At 41.1% G+C, this 26,747-nt stretch overlaps 2 long non-coding RNA genes across 3 annotated transcripts in view; both read left to right on the top strand.

Moving 5' to 3' along the window:
* The first annotated feature begins 2,963 nt into the window (after positions 1-2,963).
* Positions 2,964-11,308, top strand: LOC113897739. The gene is made up of 5 exons (XR_003512419.1): positions 2,964-3,094; positions 7,485-7,555; positions 9,072-9,162; positions 10,509-10,591; positions 11,110-11,308. It is a non-coding gene; the product is annotated as an uncharacterized LOC113897739 (long non-coding RNA).
* Positions 11,309-12,989: 1,681 nt separating this feature from the next.
* The window catches only part of LOC113897737, a 33,672-nt gene continuing 19,914 nt past the window's right edge, over positions 12,990-26,747 (top strand). For both annotated transcript variants that reach the window (XR_003512417.1, XR_003512418.1), the window contains exons 1-2: positions 12,990-14,069; positions 15,837-15,963. This is a non-coding gene — a long non-coding RNA (uncharacterized LOC113897737). The remainder of the gene's footprint in view (positions 14,070-15,836; positions 15,964-26,747) is intronic.

The following is a 26,747-nucleotide window of genomic DNA, read 5'->3' as shown; positions in this document are numbered from 1 at the left end:
TAAGGGACTAGATCTGATAGATAGAGTGCCTGATGAACTATGGATGGAGGTTCGTGACATTGTACAGGAGACAGGGAACACGACCATCTCCATGGAAAAGAAATGCAAAAAAGCAAAATGGCTGCTGAGGAGGCCTTACAAATAGCTGTGAAAAGAAGAGAAGTGAAAAGCAAAGGAGAAAAGGAAAGATATAAGCATCTGAATGCAGAGTTCCAAAGAATAGCAAGGAGAGATAAGAAAGCCTTCCTCAGCGATCAATGCAAAGAAATAGAGGAAAACAACAGAATGGGAAAGACTAGAGATCTCTTCAAGAAAATTAGAGATACCAAGGGAACATTTCATGCAAAGATGGGCTCGATAAAGGACAGAAATCGTATGGACCTAACAGAAGCAGAAGATATTAAGAAGAGGTGGCAAGAATACACAGAAGAACTGTACAAAAAAGATCTTCACGACCCAGATAATCACGATGGTGTGATCACTCACCTAGAGCCAGACATCCTGGAATGTGAAGTCAAGTGGGCCTTAGGAAGCATCACTATGAACAAAGCTAGTGGAGGTGATGGAATTCCAGTTGAGCTATTTCAAATCCTGGAAGATGATGCTGTGAAAGTGCTTCACTCAATATGCCAGCAAATTTGGAAAACTCAGCAGTGGCCACAGGACTGGAAAAGGTCAGTTTTCATTCCAATCCCAAAGAGAGGCAATGCCAAAGAATGCTCAAACTACTACAAAATTGCACTCATCTCACATGCTAGTAAAGTAATGCTCAAAATTCTCCAAGCCAGGCTTCAGCAATACATGAACCATGAACTTCCAGATGTTCAAACTGGTTTTAGAAAAAGCAGAGGAACCAGAGATCAAATTGCCAACATCCGCTGGATCATGGAAAAAGCAAGAGAGTTCCAGAAAAACATCTATTTCTGCTTTATTGACTATGCCAAAGCCTTTGACTATGTGGATCACAATAAACTGTGGAAAACTCTGAAAGAGATGGGAATACCAGACCACCTGACCTGCCTCTTGAGAAACCTATATACAGGTCAGGAAGCAACAGTTAGAACTGGACATGGAACAACAGACTGGTTCCAAGTAGGAAAAGGAGTATGTCAAGGCTGTATATTGTCACCCTGCTTATTTAACTTATATGCAGAGTACATCATGAGAAACACTGGACTGGAAGAAGCACAAGCTGAAATCAAGATTGCCAGGAGAAATATCAATAACCTCAGATATGCAGATGACACCACCCTTATGGCAGAAAGTGAAGAGGAACTAAAAAGCCTCTTGATGAAAGTGAAAGAGGGGAGTGAAAAAGTTGGCTTAAAGCTCAACATTCAGAAAATGAAGATCATGGCATCCGGTCCCATCACTTCATGGGAAATAGATGGGGAAACAGTGAAAACAGTGTCAGACTTTATTTTTTGGGGCTCCAAAATCACTGCAGATGGTGACTGCAGCCATAAAATTACAAAACGCTTACTCCTTGGAAGAAAAGTTATGACCAACCTAGATAGCATATTGAAAAGCAGAGACATTACTTTGTCAACAAAGGTCTGTCTAGTCAAGGCTATGGTTTTTCCTGTGGTCATGTATGGATGTGAGAGTTGGACTGTGAAGAAAGCTCAGTGCCGAAAAATTGATGCTTTTGAACTATGGTGTTGGAGAAGACTCTTGAGAGTCCCTTGGACTGCAAGGAAATCCAACCAGTCCATTCTAAAGGAGATCAGTCCTGGGTGTTCTTTTGGAAGGACTGATGCTAAAGCTGAAACTCCAATACTTTGGCCACCTCATGTGAAGAGCTGACTCATTGGAAAAGACTCTGATGCTGGGAGGGATTGGGGGCAGGAGGAGAAGGGGACGACAGAGGATGAGATGGTTGGATGGCATTGCCAGCTCGATGGACATTAGTTTGGGTGAACTCTGAGAGTTGGTGATGGACAGGGAAGCCTGGTGTGCTGCAATTCATGGGGTTGCAAAGAGTCAGACAGGACTGAGCAACTGAACTGAACTGATGGGTCAATTCTAATCCCAGAGTAGATTAGAGTAATCCCTTGGGAACACCCCAGGACTTGGGAAGACTATCTTGGGATTTCAGATCTGCTCTAAAGTGGATCAGTACAGGTCTTGTGGGCACAATTCAAACCAGACTCACTATAGGGAAACCTCAGAATCATTTCTGTATCTAAGACTTTCTACACAGAGTCCAGGAAGATAGTCCCCTTTCATGTTCATTAAATTTTGAATGGTTTCCTAGAAGCAGAGCCTGAGACTGGGAAACACTCTCTGCAAGTGGTTCATGGCGAGACTTTTCTTAAGAGAAGTTTGTAAGTAGGGAGGAAAGCAAGACAGGGCAGGAGAAAAGATAAGCAAAGGTGTGGTTTCAAGCAAGATCTTGCTTCAACCTGATCCCATGAGAGGCTCTGTAGCATGAGTGGTACTACAAGGTTGTCCCAGCTTGAGTCACGGGAGTCGTCTGTTGTATCCCCAGAGCTGGTCAATTTTAACTGTGGACCAGTCCCAGGAAAAGGATATAACTTCTCAGGCATTTCTGGGCAAGCTGTGTCCAGTGGCTGAAGTGAATTAGTAATCCCTGGAGAAATGAGCAATTAGAAAAGTTAAGCAACTGATATTCCCAGCATCTGTAGCGTGCATATACCAGGCCCAGAAAAGGGGATCTGACCAGGGCATCAATTGCATTTACTATATCAGGAAAGTGTTCAAGACCACAGCAGCCTCCAAATATTATGTCTGTGTCTGTCTTTGAAACATTTTTCCTAGAGACTCCCATTTGGGTATCTTTTCTGTTTTAGTCATCAAAACAAGTTTCTCTGCTTTGAATTCCAAAATTATCTGTGGACATTAAAAGGTTATCATTTAAATTCTTAGGTTTCCTTTTCAGTGATCCCACTATCTGATATTAATAATTAACTTGAGGACTTATTTAACCAAATTCTTCAAACTGAGTTCACACACAAAAAGGGCAGTTTCAAGAAAGGTTTTATCAACCGTTGAATCCTAACCCAGCCATGGACATTTTAAGCATAGTGTTTATTTTTTTCTGCTTGGGAAGAAGTTGGGAACAGGAGCAAACGTAAGTGAAGGGTCCCCTTTTCATTTACAATGTGTTTTGATTATAGTTTTATAGAGAGCAGAATTCAATCAATGCCACATGAAATTGACTTTCTAGTCGTGAGAAATCCAAGTGAATGTCTTTTCTCTGTTGTCTAATGTTATTTCCCTGCTTTTTAATATGAATACTTTGTGAGCTAGCATAAGTTGTATTCTAGTACTCTGTATTTTCCCAGACTATTGCCCATGCCCCGAGGAAGAGTAATTTACTGACTGATGTTTGGTTAAAAATTCCAGACAGAAGCATGATCCCTATTTTTACTTCTTATAGAGGACTCTATTAAGTGTTGCCCTGGTTGCAACTGATTAAAATAATTTCCATCTGCCTCTTTGAAATACCATCCTTAGAATGAAATCCTGCTTTTCAGGACACTGTCCTGGCTTTATCCTAGATGATAAAATTTTGAGAAGTAAAACACATATTGTTAAATGTAAGAAAATTTGCTAATTTGAGTTAAGTAAAAAACATTAAAAATTATGTTGTACTAAATAATTTTAACAGTTTCAGCAGATATGTTGTCTCAGCACCTAATGTATTCTATGTTGGAGCCTCTGAAAATGTAGTAATGTAAGTTCATGGATACACAAAATCATTTCCAGTGACCATTGCTGTTAAAAGTTATCCTGACAGAAGTTTTACACATTCTTCTGACCAAGTTAATTTATGTCCAGAAAGTAAATTTCAAAGCTCCGCAAGCCTAACTGTATGTTTTCTTCTTATAGTTTCTTTTTACATGCAAAATGTTTCTTTATAAAACCCATATGTAGATGGCACACTGATCCTTTTTACATATGTGGATAAAGATGTGGATACATCGCACTACTGAGATCACTAGTTAGTGAGATAAGTGCCATATGATTTTACATGCAAGTACGTGGGAAATGTTAAATAGAGAATCTGCTTCTGACTTGGGGGCAATGTAGAAAAATGTAAAAGTTGAATGAAGCAGATAAAGGTTATTAGGTGAAAAGATTTGGTGACATGAGTTGAAAACCAAATCAACCAACACATGTACTTGTTTTAAAATTACACAATAAATACTAAAAAGAGATAATTTAGATACTTGATTTAGATATTTATTAGGAGGAAAACAAATGTTAATATATAGAGGCATAAAAATAGGTTTGACTTTATTTTAAATATTCAGAGAAGTTAATAGAGAACACTTTGAACATTTGTTTTCCTAAACTATATTTAACATTCTAATCCCATGGTATTCTAGAAAAATTATTTTTTTCCCTAACATATGTATCTATCATAGGCTTTTACTACTTTTTGTTTAGACTTGAATCAAGCAAATTTTCTTCCAAACAAATTTGCTAACGATGCTCAAAAAAAAATGTCAAAATTCTATTTCTATAAAATATACTGATCATATGCAGTGTACTTGAAGAGGGCTACTTACTAATTATATAATGACCAATGGACATGAAAATCATCATGAAAAGAAAGATTTTGATTTTCAATAAAAGTCTAGGTATAACTAAATAAATATGAGATATTTTATTCACTTATACTACCATGTGATAAGTGATTTAGTCCATTCTCTACCTGATATCTGAATCCTCCCATTCTTCCACTCATCCATTGCTGATTAACTTTTGAACTTCTTAATGTTTCTTAATGACTTTTGGTTATCTTGTCTATTAAAAATTGAATTCTTTAGTGATTGTCATTTTTAATAGACATTTACCCTGGATCAACTTTTTAAAAGTGATTGTTTCAAATTAAATTTGATAAGAAACTAAAATATAGAGGTGTTTGTGGAAAAATACATTTACTGTTTAATTTTATAAAATTTTTATATGCCACATATAGATAACAACTCATTTTCATATATACCTAAAAGACATATGTTTTTATTATCTTAATATATTTATATTTATATAAGTTAGTTAATAACATATTATTAATATAATCATAATAAATTATATTATCTTAATATCTCAATTATATAATATTCATCCATTAATTTTTTAACAGATACAACCAAAAGAGTTATCTGGAGGACCAAATGCAATTTCACATGTATATTTAGAAGCTTTATCTGCTCATTTTTCAAAAGCAGCAAAAATTCCACTACACTGACAATGGATTTCTCGTCATTCAGACAGACAAATCTATTTACAATTCAAATCAGTCAGGTATAATAAAAAAAGAATTATAATTTCTTGGAGGAAAGTGAGATGGTTAATGGTTAATACCTGATTAATGGTATTAGGACAAGTGGTTTATTTTGTGGTGAAAAAATGGAGTTAATTTCCAAATTACACCATACACAAAAGTAAAGATCTGACAAACTAAAGGTTAAATTATAAAACAAAGAATCAGCAAAATATGAGTATAATTTAGAGGTAGAAAGACCTTTGTTAGAATGATGCCAAGACTCCTTTCAAAATAGTTTTTTAAAAAAACAAAGTGATGTATTATAGAACTTAATACAGAGGCTGGATTTTAACTTTAAAAAATCTAATTTTTAATTCTCAATATCATCTTCCTCTATAAAAATATTTCAATTTCATACTAACATTGAAAATTGTGAACTATATTGCAAAGTTCACCTAGCTATGTCTGCCTCCTTGTTTCCAGTTCGAAATGGTTTCAGTCTTCTTTCGGGAAATTTCGTCTACAAGTTATCTCAAGTGTGGGAAGAAAGGTCGATCTAATGGGGATGTACTGAATGCAGCTGCCCTTTATGAATGACCATTGAAGATGGTGTTAATTAGATAAACATAATAAGATAAGACGGAGATCAGTTCAGTTCAGTCTCTCAGTTGTGTCCGACTCTTTGCTATCCCATGGACTACAGCATGCCAGGCTTCCCTGTCCATCACCAACTCCCAGAGCTTACTCAAACTCATGTCCATCGAGTTGGTGATGCCATCCAACTATCTCATCCTCTGTCATCCCCTTCTCCTCCTGCCTTCAATCTTTCCCAGCATTAGGGTCTTTTCCAATAAGTCAGTTCTTCTCATCAGGAGGCCAAAGTATTGGAGCTTCAGCTTCAGCATCAGTCCTTCCAAAGAATATTCAGGACTAATTTCCTTTAGGATTGACTGGTTTGATCTCCTTGCAGTCCAAGGGACTCTCAAGAGTCTTCTCCAACACCATAGTTCAAAAGCATCAATTCTTCAGTGCTCAGCTTTCTTTATGGTCCAACTCTCACATCCACACATGACTACTGGAAAAACTATAGTTCTGACTAGACGGACCCAAGATGGAGATCACCGACATAATTTTGGCATCAGGTCTCTGCCAATACACAATTAACCTGGCTTTAGACTGTCAGAACTATTTCTTAGACACATGATCAGAAGTGTCTGTATCTAAAGAAAAGCTTCCATCCTTCTATCCACGTGTGTGCATGCTCAGTCACTCAGTTGTGTCTGACTCTTTGCAACCTCATGGATTGTAGCCCGCCAGCCTCCTCTTGTCCATGGAATTTTTCAAGCAAGAGTACTGGAGTGGGTTGCCATTTCCTCCTCCAGGGAATCTTCCCGAACCAGGGATCAAACCTGAGTCTCCTGCATCTCCTGCTTTGGCAGGTAGATTCTTTACCATTTAAGCCACCTGGGAAGCTCCCCAAACTTTGTTTTCCTCCCTCTTCTTAGATTTTGGCATGGGATGGGGTTGGCCTTGTTCAAATTTGATGCCTGCAGTAGCCTTCCCTGAATGTGTAGGCCTACTTTGTCGTTGTTTAGTCGGTAAGTTGTGTCTAACTCTTTGGCGCCCACATGCATATAGCCCAGCAGGCTCCTCTGTCCATGGGGTTTCCCAGGCAAGCACACTGGAGTGGGTTACCATTTCATTCTCTAGGGGACCTTCCTGACCCAAGGAGTGAACCCGCATCTTCTGCATTGCAGGATTCTTTACCGCTGAGCCACTGGGGAAGGCCTCCATGTACTCCAGTACTTAAACATGCAGATTTTGTATTAGAGAATGCTTCACTAGGTTCTGTCAACACAACTTACTGCTTATGTTCTTTCTCCTCTACTCTATAGTTAATTCAGACACCAGTGAGCTGCAGTCTTTCTTATCTACCAGTGGTTAAAAATACAAAAGCTTGTATAAAACTACTTTTTAATAAATTTAATAATATTTTAAATGCAAAAAAGAGAAATATTTAAAGGAACCCCATCCAGGAAATTTTTGGTGAAAAAAATAATTTTTTCCACTTTGCAGTTCATGCACAACATCCTGATTCATCTTTCCCTTGGAACTTGGATTTAATGTTTTTCACTTTCTTAACTTTACTTTCAATTTCATGGCCCTCATATTGTAGGATTATTAATAATGTTGTCAGCTTGTGAGTTGAACAGAGTTTCTAATAATGAGCATTTTTTTCTTACAGTAAACATTAGAGTTTATTCATTGGATGAAAACCTAAAACCATTGCAAAAAGAAATTACCTTAACTTTTATAGTAAGTATGCCACTAATTTACATAAAAATTTAACTATGGCATTTTCGTTATATGAATAGCTTTCATTATTATAATACCAGTAAAATATGGCATTAAATTATCCATTATTGAATAGAAGCAAGTATATATTTAGCATCTATTGTGGGTACAATTGGTAATTTTACACTTCCATTATCCTGACTGACTTTTTGTGTGTAAATTTAATGTCAGTTGCGATACGTTTTGATGGCCCCGTTAAAGAACGCCTTTTGGTGGTGGTCTTTACGCTCTTAAGTGAGTCATATTAGTTCATACCCTCTTGCTGTTTGTGAAGCGTGGACAGATGTGCCGAGGGTTGTAGCAGTACAATTGTGGTACCAGTGAGAAGTGCACGGTGCGCCTTTTATCATCACGACAACCTTATAGTGTCAATATAACCATCTCCTGTTTCTAGACGAGAAGACTGAGGCTTAGAGAAATTAAGTAGCCACTCAGGTTATACTCATCATTATTAGCTGAATCAGGCTTCAAATCCAGGTCTTTCTCCAGAGCTTCCACACTTAGCCTTTCTTGATTTATTTGGGGGATTATGGGATGTGTCCTTCATAAGCGTTTGAGTTCAGAAGGGCTAATAAGCACACGTACCACAGTAAGCCGAGTAGGGGATGATGTAGGACCAGTAGCAGATCAGCCCGAAGGAAGGAAGTGCCGGAGATGATTATTAGATTACTCTGGAGGGAATTATGAAAGGATGAGAGCAGGTCCTGAGCTTGGTCTTTAAGACCGAGAGAGGCCTTTAAACCACAGAGAGGGTTTGATAGAGAGACGTTGGACCACGTTTTGGGTCCATGTTAAAGGTGCAGAGGTCTGGAGCCAGGAAGAAGCAAGGTACAGAGATGACCATGGCAGTGAGTGGACTGGCGGCTGCCAGGCCTGGAAACTCCCAGGAGAATCAGTGGCGGCTTTGGTGGATTATTTTACACAGTGGAAGTTCTTGGAGGGGACAGCAGGTTCAGATGAACTTGTCATAGAGGTAAATGGCCCCACGGAACCCATCGTTCCCTTGTTAGAATTCCCCACAGAGAGAAGACATTGAACAGGTCAGAGGCCACTGCTGTGGCATTGTCCAAGGTGATCTTGAAGACAAAGGGAGCCCAGGAAGTCTTTCGGGCATGGCATGACATCGTGTAAATAGTGTTTGAAAATTATCCTGGAGGTCCTGTTCAAGAAGAAGCATGGTGGAGAAGAACCTCACTGGGAGTTTATTTAACATATTCTAAATATCTACTGTGCTTCTTTTGTCTGTTGAAAATGTGCCTTTCTGCCTTAGACATTAGTCTTTGTTAACAAACCTGACCAGTTGACAGCCATCGCCTCAAATCCACATAAACACCATATGGGCTCAGTTTCAACAAAGTTTCATAGAGCTTAATGAATATTTCTATAAGAACTACCAATTACATATTATGCTCAATGTGTGACCTCTGTACTTAAAGATAGTTTTTAAAAATGAAACTTTTTTTCTTTTAATTCAAAGGATCCAGAAGGGTCAGAAGTTGCTGAGACAACAAAAAAAATTCTACTGGAATTATGAGTTTTCCTGGCTTCAAGATTCCATCTAATCCTAAGTATTTTAAATGATTTGTTGGTACAGTTGTTTCTCTTAAAAGCAGTGAAGGTAACTGGGTTATTGAACAGTCTGATGGAGCCATCAGCATGTGACTGAAAGATGCTGATGTTCCTTGGCTAATCTGAACATGCCAGTGAATGTCCTTCCTACCTAATGGAGGGTGGCACCTGCTGGGACTCTTCCACACTGAGATGGGGGTACTGATGCAACAACCGCCAGCTCTAAGCACCATGCTAGACTGTTCATTCAATTTAGTGGGCACCTTCCACAGCAAAGTCCAGGGACTAGACACTGGCAGATTGACCATACTCCTAAAATGTTGAGCATGAATACAAAAGAGGAAAAAACGTGCAAATGGAAGATGTCTGCTAGCAGTGTTTAATATTACATAGATGCTTTGGAATTTTCTCTGACATTTATTCTTAAAACTTGGAAGATATTCTGAGGCGTGATTTGAGGCTTCTACATTGCGTAATGCCTTGAAAATGTAACACTTCAAAGCAGTGAGGGAAGGGACATTTATGGTTCTCCTGTTATGTGCGGAGCACTTTGCTAAGTCCTATATCATTCCTATTCTCAATATAAGGAAATTTAGGCTCAGAGAAATGTATAAGCTTGTTCAACCACACAGCCTTTGATGGTGGAGCTGAAATGGAAACCCAGATTTCACTAATGACCAGATTCATCCTTACTCTTTCCTTCTATAATATAATGCTGCAGCTCAAAAACTGGCCTTAAATTGTAAAATTTCCAAAGCTATATACTTATATTATTTTGACACGTTTAACCTGACTAAATGGTCCTAGAAATGATGTCTCGATTTTCTAGTATACTATATAATATATCTATTAGTATGATTAAACTTTAAGATTGCTTTATTAACTGTGTAATCAATGCCACTAAGTGAAAAATATTTTCTAGCTCAATATGTATATATTGTATCCTAGAAAATGAACTAATAACGTAAATTTCAGTATGTATACAACTTTTCTTAAAATAACTTTTTGTTTATGATTTTAAAACATTTTTCAAATATGGTATATTAATTAGATGGAGTGTGGCCAAGAACTTTGGAACTGAAATGACCAAGTTTAAATCCCAGCTCTACCACCTTTTAGCTGTGTGTTCCTGGGCAAGCTATTTTACCTCTCTGGGCCTCATTTTTCTGATAACAAAGTGGAGATAATAATACAAGCTACTCTCTAGTATTTTGGTGAGGATGCAGTGTGTCAACATATGTAAAGCACATACCAGTGCCTATATGAATATTAGCGACAATCACTGGGTGAATTACAGATATGTTATTTGATGATATCTAAAATTTTAAATGTGTCACTTTCACAGGTATGGCTTATGGACAATTAAAGCTAAATACAAAGAGGACTTTACAACAACAGGAACTGCATATTTTGAGATTAAAAATCATGGTAATCTCTCATAAATTACTGAGATTTCCAATGTATGTTTTCACTAAACCATTCTCAATAACTTTGTTGACCAAGAACTCATTAAGAAATAAAGGGCTGAGGGGTGGGGACAGGGGTGGCCTGGGAGTCAGAAGGCCACAGGCCCGGGACTCATAGCCGGGCTCACCTCAGTTCAGTCACTCGACTCTCTGGACCCTAGTTTCTTATCATCGTTCTGCAAAGGTCAAGTCCTATAAGAAGGTAGGATCAGATACTGTTCTTGCAAGATCCATAGTTCTTTGACTCTCTTAAGGATGACCTACTCTGAGCTCGTCATCTAAAGATGAGTCCAGGTAAGAAGAATCAGACCCCGGAGAAACGGGGAGACTGATCTAGGTTCTCACAGCCACTTTGTACGGTTGAGAATGAGAATGCAGAATGCCTCCTCTGAATCCCAAGCCAGTGCTCCCTCCTATCAGTCCTAAAAATTGATGATGTGTTTAGACAATTACAAAATATACTTTTTTTTTTTTTTTCAGCATCATCTCAGCGCGTGCCCCCAGAGCCGGCCTAGAGCTCGAAATGCACGTCGGTGTCGACCCACGGAACAGAGATCGGGAAGAACTAGCTCCGAGACACCTCCGACCAGCCGCCCGCACTCACGCCCAAAATGGCGCCGCTATAGCCGCAGTCGGAGGGCAAAATATACTTATTTTGGAACTATCTGTATTAATTTTACTAGCAGTTTTCTTATATTTCCTTCTGTTCACTTCTCAGAGGCATTTACTGGAATGTTAACATGTATGCTCTTACGTAAATTTGTTAAAGCTATTTAAACGATGATTTCCACCCATCAGATTGAGCGAGGCAGAGAGGTGTTTATAATGAAGAAAGGGCTGCTGCTGCTGCTGCTGCTAAGTCACTTCAGTCGTGTCCAACTCTGTGCAACCCCATAGACGGCAGCCCACCAGGCTCCCCTGTCCCTGGGATTCTCCAGGCAAGAACACTGGAGTGGGTTGCCATTTCCTTCTCCAATGCATGAAAGTGAAAAGTGAAAGTGAAGTCACTCAGTCGTGTCCGACTCTTCGTGACCACATGCACTGCCAAGGTCCAGCCCTGGCTGATCCAGGGAGTTCGAAGGGGAGACGGCTTTGGCGATCAGGATACGATAGCTTTAATTAAATATTAATTAGAGATATAAAGACTAATAGAACGAGGATAGCTCAGCAGGAAAATTCAGTGGAGAAAAGAGGCTGAGTAGCTTGGTTTACGCGGGAAACCAATAATACTTCAAGACAAGAAGCTTGCACCACTTAGGTAGGCCACAGGCATCCTTCTGTTCTCCTGAAGGAGAGACACTGAGGCCTCTCCAGTCGGATCTTAGAAGCCCAGGCAAAATTAGTAAGCTTGGCAGGCTCCGTACTCCAGATGGAAACTCAGCCAGAGTTTGAGAGAGAGAACGACATGGGGACACCAGTCTTTTGAGGAACTGATCCCATTTTTTATTTTTCCAGAGTCTGTTTTTATACACTGAGATGTTATACAAAAGTCATGTGGAGACAGCAGTCCTGACTTTTATCAAAGTCAGGTGCTTCATACAAATGTATACAGAGGTCTTAGGGGTGTTACATTATTTTCTGGCCAGGGGGGACTGCTGACAATTTATGACCCTCTCCTTGTGACAGCGGTCAGTCAACCAGAACACTTATTTCTCCAGGGGTGATTATTTTTGAAACAGACGCCACCTTCTGAAGGTACCAGATAAAGTTCCATTCCTATAGGGTGAGGGTGTAGTGGGTTTTAATTAAGGAAAGAATTTGCTTAGCCTAAGGTCTAACATAATTAATATCAAAGGTTAATACTTATTTCTTCTATATATTCACTAATGTGTATAAGGGCAGGGGATGTGGAGACTTAGCAGTAAACATTGGCTCAACAAATGAAAAACCCTTCACCAATACAATTTCTAATCAGCCCACTATACTTATACTAATAGTTTTCTAACTTCTCTAAGGAACCTGTTTTTAGAAGGTTTAAAGTATCTCGTGCCTCTCACGGTTGGGAGGCTTTGAGCAATCACATGTGACCGGACAAGCCTGTCAGGCAGGCTAGAGACCCTTCAGAGGAGTTTGTAGGTTGAAACACTCCTATCACACCCAGGAATTATTATTAACTGGAGTTCTAAGTTAACTCCTTCTCCGAAAGAGGTGGTGGGGGACAGCCCCCCATATAGTCAGAGGTGTAGGGGAGAGCACAAAGTAGTAAAGTAGGCAGGCTCTGGTTATGGGGGTAGATGCTCGAGGATTTCCAGGGGGACTCCTGAGGCTCGATCCCGCCTTTGCGTATGTCGAGCCTCCTTCCTCATGACCTTTGCCACGGGTGGAGGTCCTCACGCTGGCCCCCCGGCAATGGACTGCAGCCTACCAGGCTCCTCCGCCCATGGAATTTTCCAGGCAAGAGTACTGGAGTGGGGTGCCATTGCCTTCTCCGGAAGAAAGGGCAAGCATATGTACAAATCTGAAATATTTAACATGCTAAAACCACAGCAACAGAATGCACTCTGAACCAATTAAACTCAACTTTGGAGTTGTTTAATAGCACTCTTGGACGCGGCTCGTAGTTACCAAGTCCTTGCTCTGTTTTTCGCCAGTGTGCCAGAGGGCACTTTTCTCTGACACAGAAAGGGCAGCTGGAAGAGTGAGACACTCACACTACCCTTGAACAGTCAGCCCCTCACCACCTGCCCTGGTCACCCTTGAGCCAAGGCTCCTTTCTCTCTGAAGGGCAACCTTCTCCCCTTGGGTAATCAGCCTGCAGAGCAGTGCATGATAAACAGGACTGTGAAACACAGAATCACTTCCAGGACTGGCATAAGGAAAACACATAGATCTGTAAGCGGTCAGAAGTGTTATTTGTGAATTATAGTATCAAAGAGTTGGAAAGTCTAAAACTTCCCTTTGTTCTAATTCATTTTTGTGAAAAAGTCATTTTCTACAGTTAATAACTAAAAGATGTCTCTCTGATATGCGATTTATGCTCATACTTTGGACACTGAATGGAAGAGAATTGCTAAACACAAGATGCAATTTAAAAAATATCTGTCAGACATTATTAATATGTGAAAGGCTTTATGAAGATAAACAAGATCAAGACATCCTTGTGCAGCTCATAATTTGATAGTAACACACATGCTTTAGTAAGGACATGACTGCTGGAGCAGAGAGATGAGCTTGACCCCTTAGGGAAGGATGAAGAGACCTCCTGGGGTACTGATGACCCTCATGATGAGGAGGGAAATATCTGTTACTGATGTTGCTCTAGCTTATTGTGCTAAAGTTTCTTGTTTGAAATACAGTTATAAATATAGTTTAAACTGTATGATTTTTTTTTGCTTAGGTTTACATTCAGTGAAACCACACTTCTTTATCTTAGTAGAACTAGAGAATTTCCTCATTAGCCATAAAACCTTTGAGGACTTCAAGATTACTATAAAAGCTAGGTAAGAAAATTATTATTTTCAGATTCATTTAGCCTCTGAATGGCAAGCAGTTTCCATTCAAGAGTTAAAAAAATTACTTATAGTGCTTTCCTGGGGTCTTGTGTTGAGAAAGCCTCTGAGGTTCAATGTCAAAAATACTGTGGTTAATAATATCTGCCATAGCTGTGGGAAGTGGGTTCAAGGAGATTTGCCTGAAGGGCATTTGCTGATTCCAGTCTTACTGTTGTTTAACAATCTTACAAGCAAAGAATCCTAAAGATTGAAATATCATGGTGGCTGTTCAGGTGACTGTAACTGTTTAAGTATTAAAAATATGATATGAAAATATTCACTTATTTGTTAATATTAATTGATCATACAACTTAATTAAGAAAAGTGGTTATGGAATTGATTGAACAGGCCCAGAAATCACACTTGGCAGACAAATTCATGGGAGCACTGGCTTGCCTGTTTAATATTTAAATAAGGAAAGTTAATGTTTTTCTTTGACTCAAAGGAAAAATATGAGGCTAAATTAAAAATAACAGCTCCAGTACACATTAGGAAGATGATGGCACCCCTTTTGCTAAAAGTATCACTCAGGAGACACATCTGCTGTGGTGTGGAAGAAGTGTGGACTCTCACAAATAGGAGACCCGGGTTCTAGTTCATTCTCCACTAACTCGCCATGAACTTAAAAACTGTGGGAAGTTTGAGTAAGCTCTTTTTATACCTCTGGGATTCAATTTCCTCATTTGTCATAGGAATAAAAATACATCTATATCTCATTGCAATAATCGATTTATCAAAAAAGGGGGTAATTCTTTTAAAACAGGTATTCTTACAATAAGAATGTAACTGAAGCTAAAGTTTCTGTTTCTTTGGGATAAGAGAAAATTTAAATGACAGCAGAAAGGAAATAATGCTTGAAGCAACACAGAAAACAAAGATAAGGAAGAAATCGAGTTACCTTCATAGGAGCGGAGAATTGGGGGTCAGTTCATCACAATGTAGAGATTAAAAGTGAGCTTTCACCCCCAAGAGTTCACAGCGCCAAACAGAACATAACAAAACCACTAATGCTTGGGACTTTGGGAAGTTCTGTTAACGAAAGCAGAAAAATTGCAGTGATGTTTGTCTTCCATTTTGAGGCTTGAGTTTGCTAAAACCTACTCCCAGAGGCAGTTTTCTCCCTTTATACATATGGTATCCTGGACCTGAGGTGAGCTTCCATCAGATAGAGATTGCAAATTATAGTCTCAGTTTCTGAACAGGATGAGACATGGTTTTGAGTCAGAGATTTTCAGCCTCACCCAGGGTTATTTCTCCATGACAGGAGGCTTCAAGCTTAAAAGAAATGACCTAAATATTAGTCAGTTAAAAATATATGCCATGGATGTTGGTGTATGGCAGGAACCAAAGCAATATTTTGTAAAGCAATTATCCTTCAGCTAAAAATAAATAACTTTTAGAATATGTATGCCATACAATCAAGCTTATGCTTTGTATTACCCCTAGCTGTAACTATAACGTCATTGTTAAGTGAAGATTTTGCAGGCTGATGAAAGCCAATTTGTTAGTCCCTGCTGCTGCTGCTGCTGCTGCTGCTGCTGCTAAGTTGCTTAAATCATGTCTGACTCTGTGCGGCCCCATAGACAGCCTCCTACCAGGCTCCTCTGTCCCTAGGATTCTCCAGGCAAGAACACTGGAGTGGGTTTGTTAATCCCTAGCAGTGAATTATTCTCTAATACTGTATCTTCTACATTTTTGTCCTCCCTTCAAAAACAGTGGATTGACGGAGTTGCACAAATCATTTTTAACACCTCAGAAGTAATTGAAAAACTGTCATATGAAAGTCTAAAAGATTTAAATAACAAGTATCTTAATATTTTTGTGGAAGTCCAAGAAAGTACAGGTGAGTTCCAAACTGATCTATAAATTCTTTTCTCACATTTCTTTCTTTTTCCAAAGTTCAGATAGAAATCTGAAACTTATTATTGGTGCAATGTTGGGCAAATACAGTTACCAGATATGCTCTACCATCCGTCAGCTCTGTGCAGGGGAAATGCTCATGAACGACATCTTTCTGCAGTGATGACCCCTACTCCCATATGTAAAGGAGAGCCTTTTAAGTCATTGAAAAGAACAGGTAATGCTGGGACCAGACAGTTTTGCTTGCAACAAACAAATGATATATTACAATTATTCACATATGAAAGCATTCCTGAGTCACTTGAGTGTTTGCTTACATATTATTAAATATTTAACATATATTTTCTACCACACTACCTGGTACATTTTTGAATGTTGCCTTGGAGATGATAACCAACTATTTCACAAGTGAGTGTCTCTTCTCACAGGATTATTGACATTCTGCTCCGTTACTTGAAAAAAACGGAGGGATGAGGGATGAATGATCTGATAAACAGTCTGGAGCAGGATTTGCTGTGTTTAGCCGCTTAGTTGTGTCCAACTCTTTGCAACGTCATGGACCGAAGCACACCAGGCTCCTTTGTCCATGGGGATTCTCCAGGCAAGAATACTGGAGTGGGTTGCCATGCCCTCCTCCAGGGGATCTTCCCAACCCATGGATCAAACCCAGGTCTCCTGAATTGCAGGCAGATTCTTTACCAGCTGAGCTACCAAGGGAAGCCCAAGAATCCTGTAATGGGTAGCCTATCCCTTCTCCAGAAGATCTTCCCAATGCAGGAATTGAACTGGGGTCTCCTGCATTGCAGGTGGATTCTTTACCAGCTGAGCCACAAGGGAAGCCCCTGCAGCAGGATACTGTAGTTGAAATTGAGGAATGAGCATCTCACCAACCTCATGCAAATTTAATTTTACTGGTTCATGGAATGGCCAGATTCTTTCAGGGTAACCATGGCAATAATCCGAACTTAGATTCACAATTGCACGTGAAATGACCAAGGGTTTGATGAATGGCATCTCCTTATCCAAATTAAGAAATAGAAAATGAGAGTGGGCTCCTGTGCAGATTAATGGACTACATTGTGCTTGTCAAACTCTCAGATTGATCAACCTATTGTTCCATTAGGTAGACTCTTCCAAGAAACCAAACTAACTGATGTCAAATATGTCCTCTCTCCTTACACACTGGATCTGGTTGCTACTTCACTTTTCCTGAAACCTGGGATTCCATATTCCATAAAGGTTGCTGCTGCTGCTGCTGCTGCTGCTAAGTCGCTTCAGTCGTGTCTGACTCTGTGCGACCCCATAGACGGCAGCCCACCAGGCTCTCCCGTCCCTGGGATTGTCCAAGCAAGGACACTGGAGTGGGTTGTCATTTCCTTCTCCAGTGCACAAAAGTGAAAAGTGAAAGTGAAGTCACTCAGTCGTGTCCAACTCTTAGCGACCCCATGGACTGCAGCCTACCAGGCTCCTCTGTCCATGGGATTTTCCAGGCAAGAGTACTTCCATAAAGGTTCAGTTCAGTTCAGTTCAGTCGCTCAGTCATGTCCGACTCTTTGCATCCCCGTGAATCGCAGCACACCAGGCCTCCCTGTCCATCACCAACTCCCAGAGTTCACTCAAACTCACGTCCATCAGGTTGGTGATGCAATCCAGCCATCTTATCCTCTGTCGTCCCCTTCTCCTCCTGCCCCCAATCCTTCCCAGCATCAGAGTCTTTTCCAATCAGTCAACTCTTCGCATAAGGTGGCCAAAGTACTGGAGTTTCAGCTTTAGCATCATTCCTTCCAAAGAACACTCAGGGCTGATCTCCTTTAGAATGGACTGGTTGGATCTCCTTGCAGTCCAAGGGACTCTCAAGAGTCTTCTCCAACTCCACAGTTCACAAGCATCAAATCTTCGGCGCTCAGCCTTCTTCACAGTCCAACTCTCACATCCATACATGACCACTGGAAAAACCATAGCCTTGACTAGACGGACCTTTGTTGGCAAAGTAATGTCTCTGCTTTTCAATATGCTATCTAGGTTAGATGATTATAAAATCTATTACATTGGACAGACCATAGGGGTGTTCACCGTTGGGGTGAGGAATAGTACAAGCCAATCACCACGTCTGTGATGAAAAACAGCAGTCTACACATGGTAATCATTTCACCCAATCAGTGGCGTGACTGAGCACGCAGGTGTGCACGCACGTGCTCACACGCATGCACGCACGCACACACGCAGCTTACATACAAGCACATAGCACAGTGTCAGGTTCTTATTAAAAAAGCAATATCTATACATTGAATTGAATGTAATTCATATTATATATCCCTGAAGTGGTTAAAGTACCAACTTAAGAGATCACATTTGACTACTGAACTAAATTCTGCCAACGTTTTGCTTGGGGCTTAGTCTAGGTTTTCCTTTTGTAAAAGGTTCAACATTTACTACTGAAATGAATTTGGCCCAATAGGTCTAGGTGAGGGATGTGTTCGCCCATTTCATAGGAGGGATTACAGTAACCTTGAAAGCAAGAACAGTGGATAAAACTCAGAAGAAGACAGATCTGTTTCCAAGAAAAAGTACAACAAATTATACTGAAGGAGTAGCTTCGTTTATGGTTAATATTCCCTCTGATGTGACAGCTCTGGAGTTGCACGTGAGCCGAGTTCTCATTTGTTGCATTTTCTAACAGCCCTTCAGTCTGTGTGGGAGCTAGAATACAGGAAAGATGAGGGAAATTTTATATGTAAGTCTAGTCAATTTCTCTGAAACTTTTGACTTACGGGCACAAGAAATATAACTTAATGTACTGAGTATCACGTAAAGGGTATGAGTTTGTCAATTTTATATTTTAGAAATAACTTTTTTCTTCTTATGCTAAATAGTGCTATTCAGATCTGGACAATTTAGGGTAAGAATTGCCAGTGGAATACAAGCACACAAATAGAGACTTCTTTCATCCATTATTTCCAGCTATTATCGTTTCTCCTTCAAGTCCCATGCTAACTCTACTAAAGAATAGCCTACATTCTCTTTCAGGGGGCACTGCGTATAACCTGGTGTGGGCCCTTGGACTCCACATTTCCTTGCTTTTTTTGTTTTGTTTTGTTCTTTATAGTCTCCATTTTGAAGCCATAATCCCTAACTTGCCCTCTAAATGAGGGTGATCCTCAGGGTTCTACTCGACTCTCTTCTCTTCCTACATGAGATTTTTCTCTATGGTTCCCATAGCTTATACTGAAGACTCATCCTGAACACTCAAGATTCTTATAGAACTGTCTCTTCATATCTTTTTCTTGCTCTTCTGAAGAAGCATAAACATCGCTTTGTCCAAAATTGAGTACTGCCTGCCAGCCTTAAGCCTGGGCCTCCTCCTCCTGCCTGTTGTAGTGAATGGCCCCACAGCCAGCCAGGTCGTCACCCTCCTCCCAGCCACTGTCCTCACTGTGCAAGGGCATGGAGTGATTTCTCCGACACAAATCTCATCTCAACTGACCCCTTGCTCCCCTCTCCAAACTCATTAGTCACCACTCTTTCTATCACCCTTCAACGCTGAGGACCAGCCCCGGCTGATCCAGGGTATTTGAAGGGGAGACGGCGTCGGCGACTATTTATTTATTTATCAAAGACATAAAGAGTAATAGAATGAGGATAGCTCAGTAGGAAAATTCAGTGGAGAAAAGAAGCTGAGTAGCTTGGTTTACGCGGGAGACCAATAAAACTTCAAGACAAGAAGTTTGCACCACTTACGTAGGCCGCAGGCGCCCTCTCGAATAGCTGAAGGTGCCTCACCCTAGACACCTTCTCGAGTGGGTCTTAGAAGCCCAGGCATAATTAGTAAGCGTGGTGGGTTCCGCGCTCCAGATGGAGACTCAGCTGGAAGTTAAAGGGAAGAATGACATGGGGAGACCAAGCGTTGGTGAGCAAGGCCCGTAGCTTTATTTTTAACAGGGGCTTTTATACTCTAAGTTACACATAGAGGATAATAGGGGATGCAAAGTCTGCAGTCTTTGATTCTTATCAAAAACCAGGTTTCTTTCCTGCAAATTTATCGTATACAAATGGTTTAGGTGATTTACATCATCTTCTGGCCAGAAGGCCTACTAACATTTTATGACTCTTGACAAGGACTTATCAACAAAGACTTATTTTCTCTAAGAGTAATTATTTTAAGGTTTGGCGCCATCTTCCAAAGATAAAATTGCATTCCTATAGGGCGGATGTGTAATGGGTTTACAACAAAGGAAAGAATGTATTACCTTAAGGGTCTAAAGTTACTAACACCAAGGCCACTACTTATTTTTTCTACATACCAACTATATTAATTAATACACATTCAAGGATACAATTCAGGGGATGTGAAAACTTGGCAACAAGCATTGGCTCATCAATGAAATCCTTTACTAGTTTATTCTGACAGTTTCTAACTCTCTGAGAGGCTCTAAAGCTATTTGAATATCTTAAACTTCCTGTGCCTCTCGAGGCTGGGAGACTGTAAACAATCGTATGCATAGCTGCAGGAGTCCGGGTAAACTTGTCAGGCGAGTTAGAGAGCCATCTGAGGGGTTTGGATTTAAACACTCCTAATTGCCCAGGAACTTTATTAATTGGAGCTGAAAGTTAACTCTCTGACAGAGAGAGCGAGATGGTGGTAGGGGACAGCCCTCAGTAAAGTCAGAGGTGAGAGCACAAAGCAATAAAGTAGGCAGACTCTGGTTTTTTTGGGGGTAGATGCTCGAGAATATCAGGGCGGACTCCTGAGGCTCGATCCCGCCTTTGCGTATGCCGAGCCTCCTTCCTCATGACCTTTGTCACGAGCGGAATGCCTCACCGGCTCCCGGCACTTCAAACCCCAGCTACACTGGACAATTTGCAGCTCCCTAATGCTCTGCTCAGAGAAGGCAATGGCACCCCACTCCAGTACTCTTGCTTGGAAAATCCCATGGTCGGAGGAGCCTGGTAGGCTGCAGTCCACAGGGTCGCTAAGAGTCAGACACGACTGAGCGACTTCACTTTCACCTTTCACTTTCATGCATTGGAGAAGGAAATGGCAACCCACTCCGGTGTTCTTGCCTGGAGAATCCCAGGGATGGCTGAGCCTGGCGGGCTGCCGTCTATGGGGTGGCACAGAGTCGGACACGACTGAAGCGACTTAGCAGCAGCAGCAGCAATGTTCTGCTGCCTCTTGCTACAAGGCCTTTTTACCCACCTTAGACTCTCCTTCCCAGTTTTTTGATTCTCTAACGCCTACATATTTGGGGGTCAGCTATTAAATCGTATCTTCCAAGGAGCCTTCTCTAACTACCCTCTGCTGATCAAGGGAGGTATTCTTACTCCATGAAAGTCTCATGGATTTCAAGTTTCTTGAGGGCAAGAGCTGTGTCTGTCTTGTTCATCTTTGTGTCCCCAGCATCTACCATAGTTCCTGACATACTATTCAGTTCAGTTCAGTTCAGTCGCTCAGTCATGTCCGACTTTTTGCCACCCCATGAATCGCAGCACACCAGGCCTCCCTGTCCATCACCAACTCCCGGAGTTCACTCAGACTCACGTCCATCGAGTTAGTGATGCCATCCAGCCATCTCATCCTCGGTTGTCCCCTTCTCCTCCTGCCCCCAATCCCTCCCAGCATCAGAGTATTTTCCAATGAGTCAACTCTTCACATGAGGTGGCCAAAGTATTGGAGTTTCAGCTTTAGCATCATTCCTTCCAAAGAACACCCAGGGCTGATCTCCTTCAGAATGGACTGGTTGGATCTCCTTGCAGTCCAAGGGACTCTCAAGAGTCTTCTCCAACACCACAGTTCAAAAGCATCAATTCTTCAGCGCTCAGCTTTCTTCACAGTCCAACTCTTGCATCCATACATGACCACAGGAAAAACCATAGCCTTGGCTACACGGACCTTTGTTATCAAAGTAATGTCTCTGCTTTTCAATATGCTATCTAGGTTGGTCATAACTTTCCTTCCAAGGAGTAAGCGTATTTTAACTTCATGGCTGCAGTCACCATCTGCAGTGATTTTGGAGCCCCAAAAAATAAAGTCTGACACTGTTTCCACTGTTTCCCCATCTATTTCCCATGAAGCGATGGGACCAGATGCCATGATCTTCATTTTCTGAATGTTGAGCTTTAAGCCAACTTTTTCACTCTCCTCTTTCACTTTCATCAAGAGGCTTTTTAGTTCCTCTTCACTTTCTGCCATAAGGGTGGTATCATCTGCATATCCGAGGTTATTGAAATTTCTCCTGGCAATCTTGATTTCAGCTTGTGCTTCTTCCAGCCCATCGTTTCTCATGATGTACTCTGCATATAAGTTAAATAAGCAGGGTGATAATATACAGCCTTGATGTCCTCCTTTTCCTATTTGGAACCAGTCTGTTGTTCCATGTCTAGTTCTAACTGTTGCTTCCTGACCTGCATACAGGTTTCTCAAGAGGCAGGTCAGATGGTCTGGTATTCCCATCTCTTGAAGAATTTTCCAGTTTATTGTGATCCACACAGTCAAAGGCTTTGGCATAGTCAATAAAGCAGAAATAGATGTTTTTCTGGAACTCTCTTGCTTTTTCCATGATCCAGCAGATGTTGGCAATTTCATCTCTGGTTCCTCTGCCTTTTGTAAAACCAGCTTGAACATCTGGAAGTTCATGGTTCACGTATTGCTGAAGCCTGGCTTGGAGAATTTTGAGCATCACTTTACTAGTATGTGAGATGAGTGAAACTGTGCAGTAGTTTGAGCATTCTTTGGCATTGCCTTTCTTTGGAATTGGAATGAAAACTGACCTTTTCCAGTCCTGTGGCCACTGCTGAGTTTTCCAAATTTGCTGGCATATTGAGTGAAGCACTTTCACAGCATCATCTTTCAGGATTTGAAATAGCTCAACTAGAATTCCATCACCTCCACTAGCTTTGTTCGTAGTGATGCTTTCTAAGGCCCACTTGACTTCACATTCCAGGATGTCTGGCTCTAGGTGAGTGATCACACCATTGTGATTATCTTGGTCGTGAAGATCTTTTTTGTACAGTTCTTCTATGTATTCTTGCCATCTCTTCTTAATATCTTCTGCTTCTGTTAGATCCATACCATTTCTGTCCTTTATCGAGCCCATCTTTGCATGAAATGTTCCCTTGGTATCTCTAATTTTCTTGAAGAGATCTCTAGTCTTTCCCATTCTGCTGTTCTCCTCTGTTTCTTTGCATTGATTGCTGAGGAAGGCTTTCTTATCTCTTCTTGCTATTCTTTGGAACTCTGCCTTCAGATGCTTATATCTTTCCTTTTCTCCTTTGCTTTTCACTTCTCTTGTTTTCACAGCTATTTGTAAGGCCTCCTCAGACAGCCATTTTGCTTTTTTGCATTTCTTTTCCATGGAGATGGTCGTGTTCCCTGTCTCCTGTACAATGTCACGAACCTCCATCCATAGTTCATCAGGCACTCTATCTATCAGATCTAGTCCCTTAAATCTATTTCTCACTTCCACTGTATAATCATAAGAGATTTGATTTAGGTCATACCTGAATAGTCTAATGGTTTTCCCCACTTTCTTCTACTATGAGGGAACATAAAGTATTGACTGGCTAAATGCATATTTCTCTTTCCAGACCTACACAAGAGCCAAGTGTCACAGTCTCCCTTTACTCTAACAGCATGAACTGTGTTTTCTTTGTTCTTTTGTTCATTAGTTGTCATATTACCTTCACTAGCAAATAATATCAAAATTTTCAGCTTCAGGAAAAACACAGATAGTTCCAATCTCTTGTTTGAGCTGGCGCAGAGTAACTCTTGTATTTATGAGTTCCCCACTACCCTGTACTTTGCCATCATGAACAGATGTTTACTCTCCTAGATTCTTCTCCCTGTCCCTTTCCTGAGAAGTAGGGAGATTATTCACCGCTATTTCCATTCACAACCAACATTGCTATTAACTTTTAAGAACAATTGCCACATTCCTACCCACATTTTCCCACTCCTCAAATTCCTAATTCCTACTAGCCTATGGCAGAAGGAAATGAGTCAGTAAGTTGGCATGTCATTTAAGAAAGAAGGTCAGCCCTAGGTCTAGGATCTTTTCTCTCTCTCTCTCTTTATATTGTTTATTTAATTTATTTATTTTGGCTATGTCGGGTCTTAGTTGCAGTACATGGAATCTTCATTGCATCATGTGAATCTTTTGTTGTGGAGATGGACTTTCTACTTGTGGTGTGTGGGCAGTGTGTGGGCTCCAGAGCATGTAGGCTTCAGTGGCTGGGGCACCTAGGCTCTCTAGTTGTGGCAGGGAGACTCTGGAGCATGTGGGCTCACCTGGGCTCTCTAGTTGTGGCTCACAGACTTGAGCATGCGGGCTCAGTATCTGTAGCACGGGCTTGGTTACTCCACTGCATGTAGGATCTTAGTTCCCCAGTCAGGGATCAAATCGGCATCCCCTGCACTGCAAGGCAGATTTCTTAACCACTGGGCCATCAGGGAGGTCCCTGGGATCTTTCCTCTATTTTACTTCACTGGACTCTTCCACAGTTAGGCTAGACATTCACATATAATTTTATTATTTTTTAAAATCAGTAGCCTTTCTGTAGTTACTTGATAACATAGCTTATCATGATTAAGGCAATGGAACGCTAACTTACCTTCTCATAAAATGTTTTCACAGAACCAGACCTGGCACTAAGTGAATACTAGCTAGGTGTTAATAATTACCTCCCCCGCCACTACGACCACCGTCATCATTACTAGCAATGCAAAGTAAAGTATCAGGTTTTACATTTTTTTGACACTATCTTCTTTAGGTTAGAAATGATGACCAGGCCTTCCAGGAGAATATCAGGCCAGCAGTGACTATCAAGCAGTAGCCTACTCATCATGCAGCCAAAGTTTCCTTTCGCTTAGCTGGACAGACAGGTACAAGAGTTTGCTTGTGGGAGAACATCTGAGCATAACGGTTACCCCTAAAAGTTCATACGTTGACAAGATTACACACTACAATTATGTGGTAAGTTCAGTATCTTACTCGCATCTAGTCCCCTACTTGCAACATTTTCTTTACTTACGGAAATAATCCTTTCAATATTCCTTACCCGACACACAGCACTTGTTGCTGTCGTTTAGTTGCTAAGTTGTGTCCGACTCTTTGTGACCCCATGGACTGTAGCCTTCCAGGCTCCTGTCTCCATGGGGTTTCCCAGGCAAGAATACTGGAGTGGATCGCTATTTCCTTCTCCAGGGGATCTTCCCGACCCAGGGATTAAACCCCCCTCTCCTGAATTGTCAGGTGGATTCTGTACTGCTGAGCCACCAGGGAAGCCCCAGCACAGGGGAGTATCCAGTGGATATTTAGCAAATGAATGGATGAACTTACATCATGCCTTAGAGTCCATAGAGCACATTCACAAACATCTTCTCCACAGAGTCTGATGACACCTTTTTGAGCTCAGCAGACAGTGAAACAGCCTGGAGAGGCTGAGTGACCTGCCATATTCACAGGTAGTTAGTGGTTTTAGGATTTCCTTCAAGATCTTCTGACTCCTAGACAGATGTTCCTTCCAGGACACAATGCTCAGGATTTGATCAGAGCCTGCGTTCAGTCCCCAGACTCATCAGTGACCTCAGCAATGTTTTATGGCCAAGCAGAGCATTACCGAGCATTGGACTGCTAAGCCTTGCCAACATTCCTCAAGAACACACCATGTTTACAAAGGGAAGAGTTTAAGTCCTATGCTCAAGGACAGATACAGTGATTCCAAGCACTTTTCATAGCTTTTGAAAATATACACTAGCAAGGATGGCAGCATGATATACTGGAAAAGGCCTGAGCTTTGAGTCAACAAGATCAAGGTTCCTGCCTCGATAAATCTGCGTTTAGAAGCGAACCTTTGAATACAAACAATTCCAAACTATCTTTCTTTCAGTAACTGATAACATCTTGTTTACTAAGCCGTTTGTTGGAATAAGCAATAACCTTATTGATTCTGAGAGAGGTACCTTTTAATCTAAGGGGACAGTTTACACCTGTGAGCTTCCATTTCTGTAACTACTAAGTGGGGTTAGTAAAGCCGCAATATACAGCTGTGAGGGTTGAATGTGTTCAAGAATGTGTGCCTGATGTATAGAAGATGCTTGATGAACATCAGTTCTCTTCCGTTTTATCACCTTCCTAGTTCATAGCTCAGCATTAGACCCAATCTGAGGCACATTTGTTGCTGTGTATTTTTAGATTTCCTCTAAGGGCAGAATTGTCGGAGAAGGCAATGGCACCCCACTCCAGTGTTCTTGCCTGGAGAATCCCAGGGACGGGGGAGCCTGGTGGGCTGCCGTCTGTGGGGTCGCACAGAGTCGGACACGACTGAAGCGACTTAGTAGCAGCAGCAGCAGCAAGGGCAGAATTGTACACTTTGGCACAGAGAGGAGACTCCCAGGTTCATCTTACCAACTTCTAAACCACGTGACTCAACACACAGTCCCTGCAGCCTGTGCGCTGGCCCACTGTCTTGTCACAGGGAAGCAGCAGAGCAGGAGTGTCGGGCCCACTCTGCCTAAATGCTGCAGAAACGTGAGGTGGCCAGCTCCAGGCGGGCCGCAGATACTCTCCCCAGTGGAGTTCCTCTTGAATGACTGTTTAATAATCTCACACTAAGATACTTTCTTTTTCAATTAATTTTAGATCTGCTGCTGCTGCTAATCTCTGCATAGAGTAGAGTCAAACAAACTTGGTTGGTTAGAGTCAACCCCTTTAGTTATCCTTATAGGTATACAAAGGGTAACTGTCCAGTTAAATTACTTGCTAATTACTT

This window comes from Bos indicus x Bos taurus, chromosome 8 (genome assembly GCF_003369695.1).
Source record: "Bos indicus x Bos taurus breed Angus x Brahman F1 hybrid chromosome 8, Bos_hybrid_MaternalHap_v2.0, whole genome shotgun sequence".
Classification (NCBI taxonomy): domain Eukaryota; kingdom Metazoa; phylum Chordata; class Mammalia; order Artiodactyla; family Bovidae; genus Bos; species Bos indicus x Bos taurus.
Note: the sequence above shows the minus strand (reverse complement) of the source record. Positions and strands in the feature narration are given on the sequence as shown.